Below are 18,053 nucleotides of genomic sequence, written 5' to 3'. Positions count from 1 at the left end.
AATAACACCTGGGATTACTAAAGTTGTACTGATGCTTTAAAAATCTCGCTTTTTAGCAATTATGTGTCTTGTTTGGCATTTCCACTGTTTCTCTCTGCTAAGAGGGTGAGAACAGAGGTGGAACTTTTGACTTACCCTAACCTGCTGCCAGGCATTGCTGAAAAGGTTTATTTCCTGCAACTCTGTACCCTGCGTGTTGTGTCTGGCTTTGCCTGGCTGCAGCAGAATGTTAATGTGAAAATAACTCATGAGCAAAATTAAGAAGGACCTAGTTTAACACAGATTTTTTTGAGGGTCTCTGCTCCGCCATGCTGGTCCTTGCTCTGCCACACTCTTCCTACATTGCCTTGAGCAAATCACTTAGGTGAAAACCACCCATGGTTGCATGGCTCTAGGATCCCTAATCGGAAAGTAGAGCAACACAGGTTGTGTCTGTACTGCTGGATTGGCATACCCTTCCTTTGACTCCAGGTTTCTGGTCCATTCCCAGTCTCACGTACTGCCTGCTAGTTTTGTCCCCACCTGCAGTGATCAATCTCTTCTCAATTACTTTGTTTGAGATCTGTTAAGATCTGTATGGCTGGGGGACAGGGATCTCTGGTGCTTCACAAAATACCGTCTCTGGGATCAGTCCCCCTCTTGGGGTGAAACAATGTTCTGGGAGAAGATGAGAGGAGGGGTTCACACTGGCTGGGAGCAGCCTGGAGGCAAACAGAGGAAATAGAAGTGCTTGATGCTGCGTTGCATCCTATAACACTGGTCTGCTGCGTGGTCAGAGCATTTGGTCTTCTTACAGAGATCGATACTTTTGTTTTATCATCTCTGTTCAGATGAGTCTACATTGTATGTATGTTGACTACCTTTTCCGTAGCATGCCCAGAGTCTGGGAGACTTCCATTCAATTCCTTCCCCAGGGTGAGGGAACTCAAACTTGCATCCCCATCGCCTGGATGTCACATTTTCTGTAAAATCACTTGGTTTACAACCCAAGCCGCTGAGCCCACAGGAGGGCAAACAGCAGGAGCCCTTGCTTTCTGGAGTAGGCAGATTACTGAGTCCTGGTCCCTGGTACAGAGACCTTTTCAGGGTCTGATGCCGGACAGGGTACTTCAGCCCATTTTGCAGGCACCCCTTGACGACACTTAGTGGTCTGTCGGACCTCTTACACCTTTTGGTTTTTATACAGGCTAGGGAGTCCTCTCCACAACTCGGAAGCTGATCAGTTCGTAAGGAAATCATGAACTGAGTATGTAAAAAACAGCCTATGTGTTGCCGACCCCAGTACTGCTATTTTATTAGTACTTCTGTCTCTGGAGCTGCATCTGTAGCTTTACTTGAGGCTGGTGCTGAACATTTTCTCCTTCTGATTTACAAGCTTAAAAAAGAGACAGAAGTAGGTGTCTATTTTTTAAATGCGTAAAATACTCTTTAAAGAAAGGACCATTCTTTGCTGGATTAAGATCTGCTGCCCTATCATTTATTCCATCTTCTGACAGCCTTTCCAGTCTTATATAAAAGGCAGATTTACTTGTATATATTTTTTGCTCACCCACTTTTATCATCGCATATTTTGTTCTTTTGTATTTTAAAATTGGAGCTTAAATAATACATTTCTTTGGAAATGAAATTGATCGAATATATTATGCCAAATCAAACTTTATTTCAATATCAGTGTGCTTTTGAGCTAATAAGTGCTTTGCAGTTGTTAGTGAGTTTTAGAACAATCTACTTGTCTGCTTTAGATGGTTGTAATTGATTTTGAAAAGTGCTTCATGTACATGAAATATCATTTTGTATATTGGGTAGTTTTAACTGTGGAGATTTCTGCTTTAATTTACTGCAGCTTTCAAATGCTTTTGCCAAAGGAAGCAGCCTGCCTCATATAGATCTGAAACCAGATATAATTAGGAATGTTTCCCATCAGGAGGAGTCTGTCCTGGCTCTTTACGTGATTGTTTTTGTATCATCGTTTTCTGTGAAAGCTGTTGCAGGGAGCTGGTGTCTGTCTTCACTGCAATCTGTCAGTGACTGGGAATCTTACAATCTTTTCAGTGAATTTTGACTCACCAAAGACAAGATGAGCTTTAGCCAAGCCATCCTGGAAGACTGTGATCAAACCTGCTTGTGGACATCTCTGAGCAATATGGGCTTCACAATTTTCACAGGCAGTGTTCTCGCCTGAACTGGTTATACTGAAATTAAAAGTCCAGCATTCTTTGTCCACCTCCCATTTGACCCATTTCTTTCCTAAATTACACAAACTAGTCTCCAGCTGAGGTCTTATGAGGGATGCATGAGGAGGAAAGATGTATTCTTGTGGCTGTTGTCATCTTCTGCTGTCAGTGCACTGGATCCATTGGTCCGTGGTCTTGCTTTTCAGGGCATGACCACAGACAGACTTGGTTTGGTGGCAAAAAAATCATCTAAGTTTATGGGTCTACTGGGTCTGCTGGGATAACCTTGGCTGGGATGCCAGGTGCCCACCAAGCTGTTCTGTTGTTCTCCCTCCACAAGTGGACAGGGGAGAGAAAATATAACAAAAGAGTCATAGGTCAAGATGAGGAGAGGGAGACATCACTCACCGACTACCATCATGGGCAAAACAGACTCAGCTTGGGGGAAATGAATTTAATTTATTACCAAGTTATCAAATCAGAGTAGGGGCTGCGGCTCCCACACATCTCGCTCCTCCCTCCGGCTGCAGCTGTACAGGGGCTTTTCTCTTCTTAAATACGTTGTCCCCGAGGTGCTGCTGCCGGCGCTGATGGGCTCCGGCTGGGCCAGCGGCGGGTCCATCCCAGCAGCGGGTCCATCCCAGCGGCGGGTCCATCCCAGTGCTGTGTCCATCCCAGCGGCGTGTCCATCTCACAGCGGCTGGAACCATCTCCGTGTGACACAGGGGAAGCTTCTGGCAGCTTCTCACAGAAGCCACTCCCTTAGCCCCCCGCCCCGCTACCAAAACCTTGCCACACAAGCCTGGTACAGGTGGTTTTACCTCAGACAGCCACCAAACTCCCACCGAGCCAGTCACTCGCTCCCAGGACAGGGGCTGAGGCAGCAGGTCATGTCTCTGACTGGGTATCGGTGCTCTCCTGGTGCCCTTGTGCCACTGGGCTCCTCTGTGCATGTGCAAATGAGCCTTTTATCACATAACCTAATATTACACACTGGTCAAAACAATTCCATGTTATTTTGTATAATCTAGAAAAGTTCACATTCCATTCCTGGCAAAGGGTGTCACACAACCTGTGTTTAACATATTTATCTCCCTTACCCTGTTTTTACAGGACTGTTCACCTTGTGACATCCTTCTGACTCCTTAACGTTCTCTTAGGCAAACAGTTCATCTATGATCACACCTTCTGTGAGACCTGCTCTCACTACTGTGCCAGCAAATCCTTTATACGATTACAAATACTAGTCAATGTCTGCAGCAGGGTCTGTAGGCTGCGTGCTGCTTTTCACACACCTCAGGATCATTTTGCTTTTTCACACACCAGGACATTGTTGACTCATCTCCAACGTGTGACTCACTACATCCCCCGTCTCCTTTTCTGAATAGATATTTCCTGGGGAGTTAGTCCATGTTGTGTGTTTGCACAGTGGATTCTTCCTGCCTTGCATGCTTTCATACTGAATTTCACCCTGCATGCTTCAGACATCAAGATCATCTGGGAATTTGACCTTGCTCTCAAAGAGGCTCAGCAGTGCCTTCACACCATTTGAAAATTCATTAAAGACTCGCTGTTAAACACTGAGCAGAGGGATGGCGCCCACCTGATGCATTTTTCTCAGATTGGCAAAGAACTACTGATACAAGCCCTGACTAACGCTACAAACAATGCTAGTGCGACATGCAGGTTTGTTGCCCTACTCTTACCGTGTGATATAGTCTGGTTTAGCTTTGTGACTAGATTGATTGTTTCGGTGTAATCACTGTGGAGAGATCATTAACCAGCCCTGGCTGTGTGATTTTATGCTAAGAGGGAAAGAGTCCTTTAAAACTTGCAGTTACTGAGGAGACCATTGTATAGGTAACGTATGAAACAAACTTGGATTCTTCTTGGGGTCTCCATATAAAGGAATAAATAAAGTTTCATTGATCAGTCTGCTGTAACTATAGGGTTGACTATTGTTTGAGACCCCTTAGAAGACTGAGATGCCTGTAAGGAGCACGCATGATGCTTAATTAACATACTACTGCCTGTTGAATGAATATGTATGATTTTTCTGAGAAATGTAATGCATAAATATAAGTGTGTACTATATAATTATGTTTGAATTAAAATATAGCATGCACATTAGGTGGAATGATCCCCCGTGCATCCAGCACTGTGATAAAGAATGCCTGCTTCTTAATGCAACATGTGTGTTAAGGAGTTTTCATATTCCAAATTTTGGTGACACTACTATTTCTGCACATACTATGTATGATTTTGTTTAGACTATGCTCTTTCTTATTTATGATATAATATCTTGGAGGATAGTGTCCAAAATTAAACTGTATGAAATCCAAGGCTTCTTCATTGCCATGTGAACTTGTATCTAGTTTTGGAAGGAAATTAGATAGGTTTATTCATGATTTAATACTTGGCACATCGGTATTTTTCTTATCTAACTCCTTCTTATTTTCCAGATTCTTACACATGGCTGGTCTGTTGATTAGATCCAGAACTTCATTGTGGGTTTAAGCCAAGCTGAAAGGTCTGTATTTTCCCCAGGTCCTCTCTGTTCCCCCTTTTCAAGACTGGGAATGCTTTTGAACCTTCATAGTCTGTTTTTCACCCACCCTTTACAAATTCTCTCAGCTGACCACCAACAGACCCCAAGGTTAACCTCATAAGGCCAAAGCGTACTGAGAATATCAAAGGCTCAAATGCATTTTTTAAACATAGAGTGTCATTTGGGATGCCTAAGTGTGTCTGAGCATCTGCATGTGTACCATGTCTTCCTGTACCAACAGCTGCAGGTGGGGTGAACATCTCAAATAACTCTAGCTACCTAAGGCTAAGCACTGCAGCCAAAGGCCAGCTGTATGTACCTGCCTTCTCTGGTTTTTTTCATTGACGTTAAATGCTCCCTCTGTTCAGCAAAAAGGCAAGTCGCAGTTTGACTTTCTCACCATCAATTGTCACGATTTTCTCCTCTTCAGTGACAAGCTGATTGACAATTTCTGTGGTCTTCCTTGTACTAGTAAGTAACGCAGACCTGGGTTCTTCTTCCTCTTCTTCTGTGTAGCCACCTTTTTCTGCTTTCCTTTTCCGTAAGCACGCTTTACACTTTTGCTGTGAGTGTATCTTCTCTGAGGAAGTGCCATTCATCCTTTGCTCTTCTCTCCTTCAGACTTACCTCCTATGAGAAACTACTAGCTCTATCCCTGAGATTTGTTCGAGACCAAATGCTAAAGGTGTCTATGAAGTGACTGAAAATTCTGGATCTGAGATTGCACTGAGTATCATCCAGAACTGCTCTTTTGAGAACAGATACTGGAAGTCAGAGGACTCCCACCACTCACAGAATCATAGAATCATTTAGGTTGGAAAAAACCTTTAAGATTATTGAGTCCAACCATAAACCATGTCCCTAAGCACCTCATCTACACATTTTTTAAATATCTCCAGGGATGGTGACTCTACCACTTCCCTGAGCTGCCTGTTCCAGTGCTTGACCACCCTTTTGGTGAAAACATTTTTCCTAACATCCAATCTAACCCCCCCCTGGTGTAACTTGAGGCTGTTTCCTCTCCTATTGCTTGTTACTTGGGAGAAGGGACAGACCCCCACCTCGATACAATCTTCTTTCAGGTAGTTGTAGAAAGAAGATCCCCCGTGATTCTCCAGGCTGAACAACCCCAGTTCCCTCCACCGCTCCTCAGGAGACTTGTGCTCCAGACCCTGCACCAGCTTTGCTGCTCTTCTCTGGCACACGCTCCAGCACCTCAATTTCTTTGTTGAAGTGAGGGCCCCAAAACTGAGCACAGCATTCAAGGTGTGACTTCACCAGTGCCCAGTACAGGGGGACAATCACTGCCCTGGTCCTGCTGGCCACACTGTGTCTGATACAAGCCAGGATGCTTTTGGCCTTCTTGGCCACCTGGGCACACTGCTGGCTCATGTTCAGCCAGATGTTGACCAACACACCCAGGTCTTATTCCCCTGGGGAAGCTTCCCAGCCACTCTTCCCCAGGCCTGTAGCGTTATGTGGGGTTGTTGTGACCCAAATGCAGGACCCAACACTTCTTGTTGAACTTCATACAGTTGGCCTTGGCCCATCAGTCCAGCCTGTCCAGATCCCTCTGCAGAGCCTTCCTATGCCCAAGCAGATCAACACTCGCACACAACGTGGTGTCATCTGTCTTGAGGGTGCACTCAATCCCCTTGTCTAGATTGTTGATAAAAATATTAACCAGTACTGGCCCCGGTGCTGAGCCCTGGGGAACACTTATGATGTAACTCCGTCCACCACCACTCTCTGGGCTCAGCTGTCCAGCCAGGTTTTTACCCAGCATAGAGTACACCTGTCCGAGCCACGAGCAGCCAGTTTCTCCAGGAGATGCTGTGGGAAATGCTGTCAAAAGCATTACTAAATTCTAGGTCAACATCTGCAGTCTTTCACTCATCCAGTAGGCAGGTCATCTTGTCATAGATGATCAGGTTAGTTAAGCAGGACCTGACTTTCATAAACACGTGCTGACTAGGCCTGATCACCTGGTTGTCCCATATGATGTGCCACGTGATGGCATTTAAGATGATCTGCTCCGCAACCTTGCCTGGAACCAGGCTCAGATTGACAGGCCTGTAGTTGCCCAGATCCTCCTTCCAGCCCTTCTTGTAGACAGGCATCACATTTGCTAGCCTCCAGTTAACTGGGACCTCCCCAGTTAGTCAGGATGGCCAATAAATGGTGGAATGTGGCTTGGTGAGCACTTCTGCCATCTTCCTTAGTACCCTTGGGTGGATCCCATCCAGCCCCATAGACTTGTGTGTGTCTAAGTGGTGTAGCAGGTCGCTAACCATTTCCCCTTGGATTGTAGGGGTTTAATTCCTCTCCTTGTTCCTGTCCTCCAGCTCAGGGGACTGGGTACCCCAAGAACAACTGGTCTTACCATTAAAGACTGAGGCAAAGGCAGCATTGAGTACCTCCGCCTTTTTCTCAGCCTTTGTCACCGTGTTTCCCCCTGCATCAAATAGGGGATGGAGATTCTCCCTAGCCCTCCTTTTCTTGCCAATGTATTTGTAGAAACATTTTCCATTGCCTTTCAGTGCAGCAGCCAAATTAAGTTCTAGCTGGGCTTTGGCCCTTCTAGTTTTCTCCCTGTACAGCCTCACGGCATCCTTGTAGTCCCCCTGAGTTACCTGTCCCTTCTTCCAAAGGTCGTAAGGTCTCTTTTTTTCCCTGAGTTCCAGCCAAAGCGCTCTGTTCAGCCAGGCTGTTCTTCTTCCCTGCTGGCTCGTCTTTTGGCACCTGGGGACAGCCTGCTCCCATGCCTTGGAGAATTCCTTCTTGAAGCGTGTCCAGCCTTCCTGGACTCCTTTGCCCTTCAGGACTGCCTCCCAAGGGGCTCTGTCAACCAGGCTCCTGAACAGGCCAGTCTGCCCTCTGGAAGTCCAAGGTAGCCGTTCTGCTGATCCCCCTTCTTACTTCTCTGAGAACTGATAACTGTCATTTCATGATTGCCATGCCCAAGAGGGCCTGAAAGGACCACGTCACCCTAAGTCCTTCTCTGTTCGCAAATAACAGGTCCAGCAGGATGCCTTCCCTTGTTGACTCACTGACCAGCTGTGTGAGGGACTTATCTTCCACACATTCCAAGAACCTCCCAGGCTGTTTCCTCCCTGCTGTGTTGTGCTTCCTGCAGAGACCTGGTAAATTGAAGCCCCACATGAGAACAAGGACTAGCACTTGTGAGACGTCTCCCAGCTGGTTATATACTACTACATCTGTGTCTTCATCTTGATTGGGTGGTCTATAACAGACTCCCACCATGATATCTGCCTTGTTGGCCTTCTCCCTGGTTCTTACCCATAAACATTTGACCTTTCATCACCATCATCAAGCTCTAGGTAGTCAAAACACTCCTAATATACAGGGCTCCCACACTGCCTCTCCTCCCTTGCCAGTTCTTCTGAAGAACTTATAGACATCCATGGCAACACTCCAGTTGTTTGAGCCATCCCATTATGTTTCTGTGATGGCAACTATATCATAGTTTTTCTGCAGTGGCTTCCAGTTCCTCCTATTTGTTGCCCATGCTGCTTGCATTGTTGTAGATGCACTTCACTTGGGCGATTGATCCCACCACCTTTACAGGAGTGAAGCCTTGTTCTCAAGTGAAGGACTGTTCTCAGGTGCTTCCATGGTTTCTAACACATTGAAAGCCCTTACCCCTTAGCTGCCACATGGATCTCCATCCCTTACCTCCACTGAGATGGCTAAAGTGCTGTGCACATTAGCACAGGGAGATTTCAAATGTGCTCCAGTGTACTTAGCATGAAGAGAATTTTCATTTTGAATCCAGTACACCTGATAGGCAACACAGTGCTGTGGGACAGTTATAAATGAAATTTTTCAAGTAAATCACGGAAATGAAATGTTGAAGATTACCATCATGTAGCTGTTTAGAATTGATTTAAATTACTTCATCATAAAAGAATATCTAAGTCGTTTCATAATTAAAACAAACCAAATTCTCTGCTCCCACCTGTTAAGTAAAGCCAAATGCAAACTGGTTTTCTTTATATCTCACAAATTGAAAGCGCATTCTCCATAAAAAAAATAATTGCTTTAACCTGGCTTTGCAGTTAGTCATAAGAAATAACTACGCTGGCTGTAGACCTGTGGCTGTGAAAACAACATGTATTGGAAATCTTTACTTCTTTCAAGCTTCTCTTTTGATCATCATCGTGCTGGCTGCACAAATAACTCTTTAGGTTACTGGAAGCTGTGCTTTGAAAACAGAAAGAATGGCCTTCCTTTTTAATGACTTTTTTTTACTTTTTTACATTTTAATTACTTTTTCCTTTTTTTGTTCTGTTGCTGTTTTGGTAAGCTGTTTCTGATAGAAGGCACTGATGATTCTAGTTCCATCAAAATCTTTGGCAAGTAGATATTCGTGGACCTTCGAAAGGCTGGTACTAAGGTGCTGGTCAAAGCCTCCTTTCTCTTGTGTTAATAACACAGCATTTCACGAGCATGGAAAAGGCACGCATCTTTAATAGTATACACTTAAAAGCAGAGGGTAACACGAAATCAATGCAACTTTCAACCCGAATAAACACACAGAACATGATATACTCTGCTCATTTTTAAGTTCTGCATTTGAATGATATAAAACCTGTTTTTCTGTTGTTTAAGAGAAGCCACCACCAGCTATCTGCTATGAACAATAGAATTAGTACTGCAGCATTTATGATACTATTTTCATCTTAAATTCGATTGATTTTATGCTGTATTTTCATTTGGTTTATGATTATTATTTTTCTATTAACAATACAATGTTGCATCGTGAAAATTAGTTCTCGTTAATTAAATACATTAGCCTGCAGTGCTTGTTAAAGCTCTAATTGAGTCCAATAGTTAAATAGATGCTTAATATGCTTAATTCCTGTGTATTTTTCAGATCAGTCACAAATAAGGACAATTTTCTGAGTCATGGGTCACTGTTCTTTGATACCTTGGAAGATCAGGCTGTGCTGTTTTATTTTACCTGGAATGCTAGACTAGAAGGATCATCAGACTTGCCTCCTGCTATTACAGGTACACACAGTTTCTTACCCATGTGAATTGTTGACCAGAATCTCCCTCAAAACTTTGCTGTTATTGATGTTTACCACCTGTGATCCAGGTATTCAGTGCTTGGAGAGCTGGAACTTTCTCCTGGTTTCTGTCTAAATGTACTCATGCCCAGTTTATTTGTCCTCCCTTAACCTAGTTCTTCCCCTCTGGAATTGAAAAAATGGAGAAAAGGAAGTAATTCTTAATAAAATCTTTCCTCCTTTTGTCATGACAGCTTGAGCAAGCCCTGTGTGCCCAGTTAGTTGCCTTTTGCCCAGCAGCCCAGTCACGTTACTGGCCTTTTCTTCACCATGTCCAGTGTGGGTTCTTGAATGTGGGACCTCACTGGCTCAGAGTACTGCAGGTGAGGTTTCTCCAGAAATAATGACACCAAGGTGCTGTGAGATACAGCGACATTTGTATTTCACTGTACATACTGGAAAAATTTCATCTCATATGTCCTAGGAACACCTTTGCCCTTCTCACAGACACAGCAGTGGTGACTCTCAGTTGCTTATGAAGGACAAGTACAAACCAATCTTCCTTCTCAGTTGTTCCAAGTTATTACTGCCCTATATAAATTATTTTGCTAGCTAACTGACCTAACAACTAAATGTCATGGATCACTTCCAAATAGCATACTTAAATTCCCACTCTTACTGACATGATTTTAACACATTCTCTAAATATTGTTTATCGCTGTACCTGTCAGGTGGTTGTTCTGTACACATAAATTCCTCTAGCTGTTCTTCCCATGTCACACCTTGAAATCCTTCTGTTGGACTTTTGGCCCTTCTCTGGCATTATTCCACTTTATCTCAGACCTTCGGATGACACTGTAGGTCCCATTTCTGCATGTCAAAGCATTTGCAAGGGCCAGCAGGAAATGTGCCACTGTACAGAATTGTACTCTCTAGGCAGAACATCCATTAGGCAAAAGAAAAAAGAAAAATTTCTACTACTTTACTCAACATCCAAAAAAACTCCCGGTCACTTCATGTTGTATGAACTTCTTGGGACAGCCTGTGGAAGCAACAAAATTTAACAGAAGGTTTAGAAACCCTTATGTCATTTAGGTAAACTGTGGCTCTTCTGCAGTGCTTCAAACTAATTTATTGCTTTTCTGAAGCTCAGCATTTTTATGTCTAAATATATCTCCATGAGGGAAATGCATACATACATGTAAAATAAAAACAAGCAAATAGCAAACCAGCTGTTATTAAGAATTAAGTTTTTTGAGACTGTAAGAATATACTGTGGAGGTAAAATAAGTGCTGTACTCACTCAGGTCTCTGTGAAATATTGTACTCATTCAAATCAATTATCCTTTTACAGATGTGATTTCATAAAGGGATAATTACTTCATGTCTGGAATTGCATCAGCAAAGCCAATCTATTTTAATTGTTTCTGTATCAGTGAACTGCAGCACATTTTTTTTCTAGCCACAAAACAAATTTAATCAACTCTGCCAAATAAGAAGCCATTTGTCACTTGAAAGATTAAATTGTTTATTTTTACTGTCAGCCAAAAAAAATATTTGACATATATCTGCATGCATACGTTTTTTGCATCTATAAATGCACCTATTTCAGCCTTTTGTAAAAATCCACTTGCGCTGCAGAATCATGTAGGGATCCTCCTTTTCTTCCATTACCTTTCACAGAAGTTTGTCTCGGTTAATGAAGGACTGTGCATGGCAGAGGTCCTGCTGATTCCTATTTAAAGGCTTCTTTAACCAGGTGAAATGAAAAATCTCTGCCTGCAAGGTTGTTTTTGAAAGTCACATATAACACATGAAGGGTGAAACGTCGCCTTTTGTTTTTCCCAGGAGGAATTTATTAAACAGACCAAACTAGCACAAAGGTGAAGAAGTTCAGTGGACAAACAGCACATTTTCAGTGAAATTCAGTCAAAATGTGCTAGATACTTCACCATATACCTGAATATGGGAAGTGAACCCCAAAGACTTTTCTCCAGCCCAGCAGAGTGGGAGGATGTGGATGTATAGACCCATGCAGGTTGCACTTTGCAGAGTAGCCAGCCCCACTGGTGACTTTCTGAACCATATCATGGGGGTTGGATGCTAATGAGTCCTACCACAGACCTTTTCCTACTAGTGAAGTGCCAGTTCTGCATCCATTTGCGTACCAAGGCTGCCTCTGTAATTTCCAGCATGCTTATGAGCACAGGACTGTGGCTCCATGTGCTGGTAAATCCCTAGACTGTTCCCTGTCGAGAATTTGTCCTGTTCCACCTTGCGCATTCTCCAGCAGTCCCTGGATACAATTCAACAGCTGGCATGGTCCAGGGATCATTCCCCAAAACAGCTGGTGGGCAGCCACCTTGTTTTGGGGACTCCCATGGTTTACTAGTGTGGATGCAGACTGATGTGTACCACTTCAAGGTCCAGAAACATCTATCGGTCATCGTAGGCATCCAGTGTGACCCACCACATCCTTTTCTCCGTGCCTGTTGGCTACCCTGTGGCACTTTGCCATTTCAAATCTCGGCTACTGAAATAGACCCCTTTTCGCTCTCAGCCCAAACCACTTGCAAAAGCTTCCTGCACGCCAAGACCATATCTGTGCTCAGATGTGAGCTAATCCTGTTACTCGGCAGCAGGCACAAAGCTCTCTGCCTCTACCGAGGCTTGTTCCATAAGGCACAGTCTAATTGTGGAGCAACGTCTCTCACGTCTCTCAGCCTTCATTGATGTCGATTGCAACATCAACTGCCACAACAGTCAGGTCAGAATTTTCCCTAGAATATAAACAATGGGGTACTATTTCCTGGCATATTTCTTTCCTAGGCCTTGGAATACAATAATCTGATGAAATTCTTATAAATGTTAGTAACATGATGGTTACTGCTTGATAAGATAATTGCAATAGGTGAAATCTTCCCGTGGTGTTTTGAATCGTGTCTTTTCTGGTAAGACTGAGACCTCTGGAGTGGAGGGCAGAGATTTGCAGCATGACCCTCGCAATTCTGTGCATTGATAGCTGGATAATTGGGAAGAGTAGGGCCATTCACACTCTGATTCATACTGGATTTACCTGTGGTGGCTGAAGAGGTTACCACCCTGGAAGGTAAACTCTTCAACTGTTGCAGCTAAATCAGAGATGATTGTGAATTGGAGTTGTCAGCCTGCACAATTTACAGCTTGATGTTTTAATGTAAACTGAGATTGATAATCGTTTACATTTACTGGCAATGGTGAAATCAGCACCACACCTAATCAGTAATCCGGCAGGGACATTTGGAGATGGCAGGCTTCTAAATCACCCTGGCATGAAATGCCAAATCTTGTGAAAAAGGTGGCTTTAAGGACAGGAGTGTAGTATCTGACTCTGAATTCACAAGCCTGTGTTCAGCAGCCCTGTGGATTTCAGTGGACTAATGAAAAATAACTGACCTGAAAAAAAAAACTGAACTGAAAAAAAGTATTTTTCCTCTCCACAGTTTCTACGCGTATCTCTTCATCTCATCAGAGATCCTGTCAAATCAGATCACTGGAATAGATTTATTGAAGTGGGTGAAAAAAAAAAAAAGACGTGGATAATTAAAACCCAATTAGTTTGATGCCAGTTATATCTAAGACTTCAGAGGAAAATTTTAAGGAAAATATAGACGTACAGAGAAGGGAATTAACATGCTACAAGGCTATGTCAGAAACAGGTTCCCCAGAATAATCCGAAGTCTTCTTTGATAAGACATAAGATTCTCTAAATCAGTCAATATTTTTCTCTTGACATTTAAGAAATTATTACTTAAGATGAATAGGCTGGATGTCAGCAAAGAACTGTGAACTGAGTAGGGATGAAATGAAAAGAAAATTTGCAATAGGTTGTGATGAGGGTTAAATTATCACAGGAGGGAAAAAAGGTCTCTGGCTTCAGACACTAATTTTAAAAGCATGCTTTAACAACCTCTTCAGAAAAAGGGGGGTAAACTTAAGGAAATTGCTTATGAGAAAAATTAAGCAGCACTTTCATCTCAGAGCAGGCTAGGGGTATAATTTAGGAAGAGTTAGATGACCATAGAGTGGGGGTGGTCTAAAACGTATCAGAATGAAATGCGAGTCACACAGGCCCTGAGAACATGAATTCTGGTTGCAACATTGGAGATTGTGATATAAAATAGAGAAGACAGACCAGACTATCCATTCAAATGTACTTTCAAGATTGGCAAGATGCCTTGCCTAGTATCTTCTTACCAACGGATGTAAGGAAATACAAGACTGTTTTGAGACTTTATCTGGAATAGCATGGGAATTCTGGTTTCCCACACCTGAGAAAAAGAAATACAAAGTGAAGCAGGTAGAGAAAAGCATAACCCAGAAGTTTATTTTATTGGAGGAAACCAAAAGAGCTTAATTTATTTCATGTGGAAAACAATACCAGAATACATCCATGATAGCTGTGTGCCTCCATCCAGTCAACGTGGTGGGTCCCCTTCTGTGCTGCCTGCCTGCTAGGGAAAGACAGTTTGGTGCCAAAATGGTTCAAAAGACAACATTTCAAGCCATTCTGAAAAAAAAAAAAAATTCAATTCTGTAAAAGCCGAAGTGTTTTGATGCCTTTTGAAATGTCCTGAGCAAGCATGTGGCATACGAAAATCATTACGTTGGAGGTGAGGGAGATCAAATGGAGAGGATCTCAGCTCCTTCATCTCTTACTGCATGGGAGTGCAGAGGGACATGACTGCCTCAACTTACTTTGCTTGAAGGCTTTCTTGTACATTTTCTGGCCTGTGCCACCTTCTGCAGATTATCCCAGGCACAGCTTGAGTGCCAAGAGGGTCCAGGAAACCTTCACAGCGGTTTGCTGACACATCTGTGGCAGTGTGGGCAGAGCAGAGGGAGAGCACGGTACTCTGCTCCAGCTCGTGCAGTCCGCACTCTGTTGCCATGCACTGAACTAACACTGAGTGATAGTAGAACTCGTGGGCTGTGGAGTCCAGAGCCAGGCTTGCAAGGGAAGTATGAACTTAACTTTGTCTTGTCAGAGTTTGATGTGAAAGAAGGAATTTAATAAAAATATCGATGCTAGTATGCTATTTGAGCTCTATGAAGAACCTCATGGCTTGTTTGTGTATTGGTTAAGCAGATGTTACAGACCGTACCTGCTTCAAAGAGCACTGGTAAGAAACAGCAATAAACAAATACTTGTGAAGATGTTTGATGCTTGAAAACAGAAAATGCTATTTTCACTAGACTTCTCCAACAATCCAATTACTGTTTTGGAGGACCAGAGGGAGAAGAGGAAATAGACTTGATCAAGACTGAGGTTCTTTGCCATGATTACACAGAGACCTAAGTACAAAAAGCAATAACAATAGGCTAAGAAAGAACTGATTCAAATAATTATCTTCCAAATTTAAGTACAAGTGATACCAAAAAATCAGAGACAAATACTGGGTTTGGAGTGTTAGAAAGCAGGCATTCTTTATTTTCAGCACCAGATGCGTGGGGGCTAAGTTCTGCCCAACGTGCATACCGACTTTGTTCACTGTTGATATTTATATGGCCGTTCTATACATATTAATGACATTTCTGAGAAACTATTAGCATATTCGTTACAGTTCCAAGAACTTCTTATCACATCTACACTCTCACTACGGATGTGTGGCCTAATGGGTCTGGGGTCATCTGGTGGTCATTTGAGACATCTTCATCCTCTTCATCATCTTCTTGTCCTTTTCGTGACCTTCTCCTGGCCCTGTTTCAGTGCTCATGTCTCAGTGTCAGACCAGTTCTTACCTAAACTACACAATACAGTATTCTACTAGTAGCTAAACTACATAATAGTGTTGTACAGCTCTGCAATGTCATGGATACTTTAGTTGCAACATTTATGGTTAAGCACACTGGTAACAGTCCCCCAGCATCACAAGATCTAGAAATGTAAAAATAATAATAATAAAAAAAAAATCGAAGAAGATAGGCAAGGGCCCTTCTGTCAGATCAACTATTTCTGTGTCAGGATTAAGGGAAGCACTGTATCACATTAGGAAGGCACAGTCACAAAACTAATGAAAATACAGGGGGATGATAAATGTGTTTTGATATTTTGATACCGTCCTAAGACCTAGGTCTCCCTGAAGAGCTTACGGCAGAAGTAAGTGCAGGACACAGTTCAATTCCATGTAATTGCAGTGGACGCAAGATTGAAGTCACTAAATTAAGACTAAATGTAGACTAATGTTCTGCAGAATTTGGGTACCAACAGCTCAGACCACTGCTTCAAAACAGCAGTTCTCTTGATTCTGGTTTTGAATCTCTGTCTCTCATGTCTCCAGCCATCATGCTCCAAGGACACACACGCACCATTCCTCCAGATGCACAACTAAGAGTTCAAGATTTATGAGACCAGGAGGAGACCAGGGAAACAACAGCCTGACTCTACTCTGAGAAAAGCAGGTGAGATTTCTGGCTGTGCTAGTAGACCTTGTTGAAGGACAGAGCAAAGGTAGGTTTTATTTGGTCCTGAGCACTGCTGTGGTAACAATTCAGCAGTTGCAAAGTTCTGTGCCATGCACCTGTGTGTGAAAAGGACCTGCCAGTCTGACCTTTCTTGTGAGGTTTGCTTCCATTGTGCAGACTTGTTTAAAAATGCCTCTCTCCATGCATTTGTTATGTGCTTTTCCATCTGTCTCCTAGAAAAGGAAAAAATGTCATTTGAATATAATGGAAAACCTACTCTCATGATTAAATGCAATGAAGAAACCATTGAATACAATGATTTTCTAGCAGGAGACGCGTACATCTTTAAATCAATAGAGTTGCATTTGCTTGCTGTGATGAGCCAACAGCCCACCTTATGGCTGGCAGAGGCTGGATCAGCTGGCTGGCTGCAGGACTCCTGAAGGATGTGTTATAAAACCATCAAAAAGAGCAAATCTGTCCTGTCAGCTGTTTTGAGAATAAATCCTGTGCTGGGAAGTACACAAAGACTGCACCAAAATCAATCTCCTACTGAACATCTCAGCCTGTCTCTTGTATCTCTTTTGTGCATGCGTAGCCTCAGCGTGGCCCTGAATCTGGCCCTGCCTGCCCTCTTGCCTGCCCCATCTCTCGGCTTCGTCGCTGTGGTGACATCATCTACCTGTCTCTTCATCATAATGTGGGCATCTTCCCTTTCCCCTTTCCTGCCCATTCAAAATGCTGCTGCTCATGACATCCATTATCTCTTCCAACTGCTTACGCTCTTCACTGGCCTACAATACATCCAGGAGAAACTAAATGAAAATATTTCACCGCCAACATTTTTTGCCCTATTTTCCTTGCCTTCTTCATATTCCTGTCCTCAGTTGGGCCTTGGCATCAGCTCGGTTGCTTTCTCTGTGCTTTCAAGCTACCTCCTCTGTGCCTTCTCTGAAGTTTCCCCTTGCATTAGGCAGGAAAATCCCACAAACAGCTGTGAAGCTATTCTGTTATGATTATCTCTGAACCCCCTCCCTAAAACACCTGTTTGCTGTGTGAGCAGGGCTTAGGACCTTCCTCTCCTGAAACCGCTGGCCTTATCACTTTGACCAACTGTGTGTACTGGTTTCCTTGCATTTTCCTTGCCTGCCTGCTGTCTCTCATCTTACATTTACCCCATGAGCTCTGCAAGGCAGAGAGCTCCTCTTCGCTCTGTTTGTGGAGTAGTTAACTCCAGGAGGAGGACTGGTACGGAGGTACTACTGTCCAACTAAATTAATACTCTACAGGCAGCCATTTGCTCCTTTTATTAAGCCAGGTTCCTTTTTCTTCTGTTGCCTCTCCATGTCATTTGTCATGCTCACTCCTATGAACAGAATACTCTCCTTGTGGCTCTATGGCCTGTACTTTTCCTCACCCAAACCCCTAAAAGAGGCCTACAATTTTATAACAGCTGTCTTAGGCTCCCAGCTCTCCAAGTGCAGCGCTTCCTTCACTGTGTGTATTTTATTTTTAAACCCAGAAAGGTTCCCTGTTAGTCTGACCTTTGCTGCAAGCTCCACCCTGCTATGCTGAATGTCATCAAGGCCACTGGGCTGTCGGGAAACACACTTAGATTGGTCCAAAAAGCCCAGAGAGTGGGAGTTATCGACTATCTGGGCTCCAGCAGAAATTTCTGTAGCTGTTGTATCAAAAAAAAAAAAAAAAATCTAGGCTGGATTTTTAAGTTTCAGCTTTCAGCCCTCTTATCCCACTTACGTCTTCATTAAGCACATGAAAAAACTCCTTAAAATCCAATATATTCTACAACCGCAGTCTGGCCACTTTCCAGCCATATCCTGTATCTTCAAGACT

General features: G+C 43.3%; 1 protein-coding gene across 6 annotated transcripts in view; it reads left to right on the top strand.

Moving 5' to 3' along the window:
• Nucleotides 1-18,053, top strand: part of ZFAT (zinc finger and AT-hook domain containing) — a 279,097-nt gene that overhangs the window by 167,687 nt on the left and 93,357 nt on the right. For 2 of the 6 annotated variants that reach the window (XM_080377864.1, XM_080377866.1), the window contains exon 16: nt 1-9,756. This exon is cut by the window's left edge and continues 23,571 nt beyond it. The gene's annotated coding sequence lies outside the window, so the exon portion shown is untranslated. The other 4 variants (XM_080377863.1, XM_080377861.1, XM_080377862.1 and 1 more) reach the window with 4 other exon arrangements.

The sequence above is a fragment of the Falco punctatus genome, assembly GCF_963210335.1.
Source record: "Falco punctatus genome assembly, chromosome: 3".
Lineage (NCBI taxonomy): Eukaryota > Metazoa > Chordata > Aves > Falconiformes > Falconidae > Falco > Falco punctatus.
Note: the sequence above shows the minus strand (reverse complement) of the source record. Positions and strands in the feature narration are given on the sequence as shown.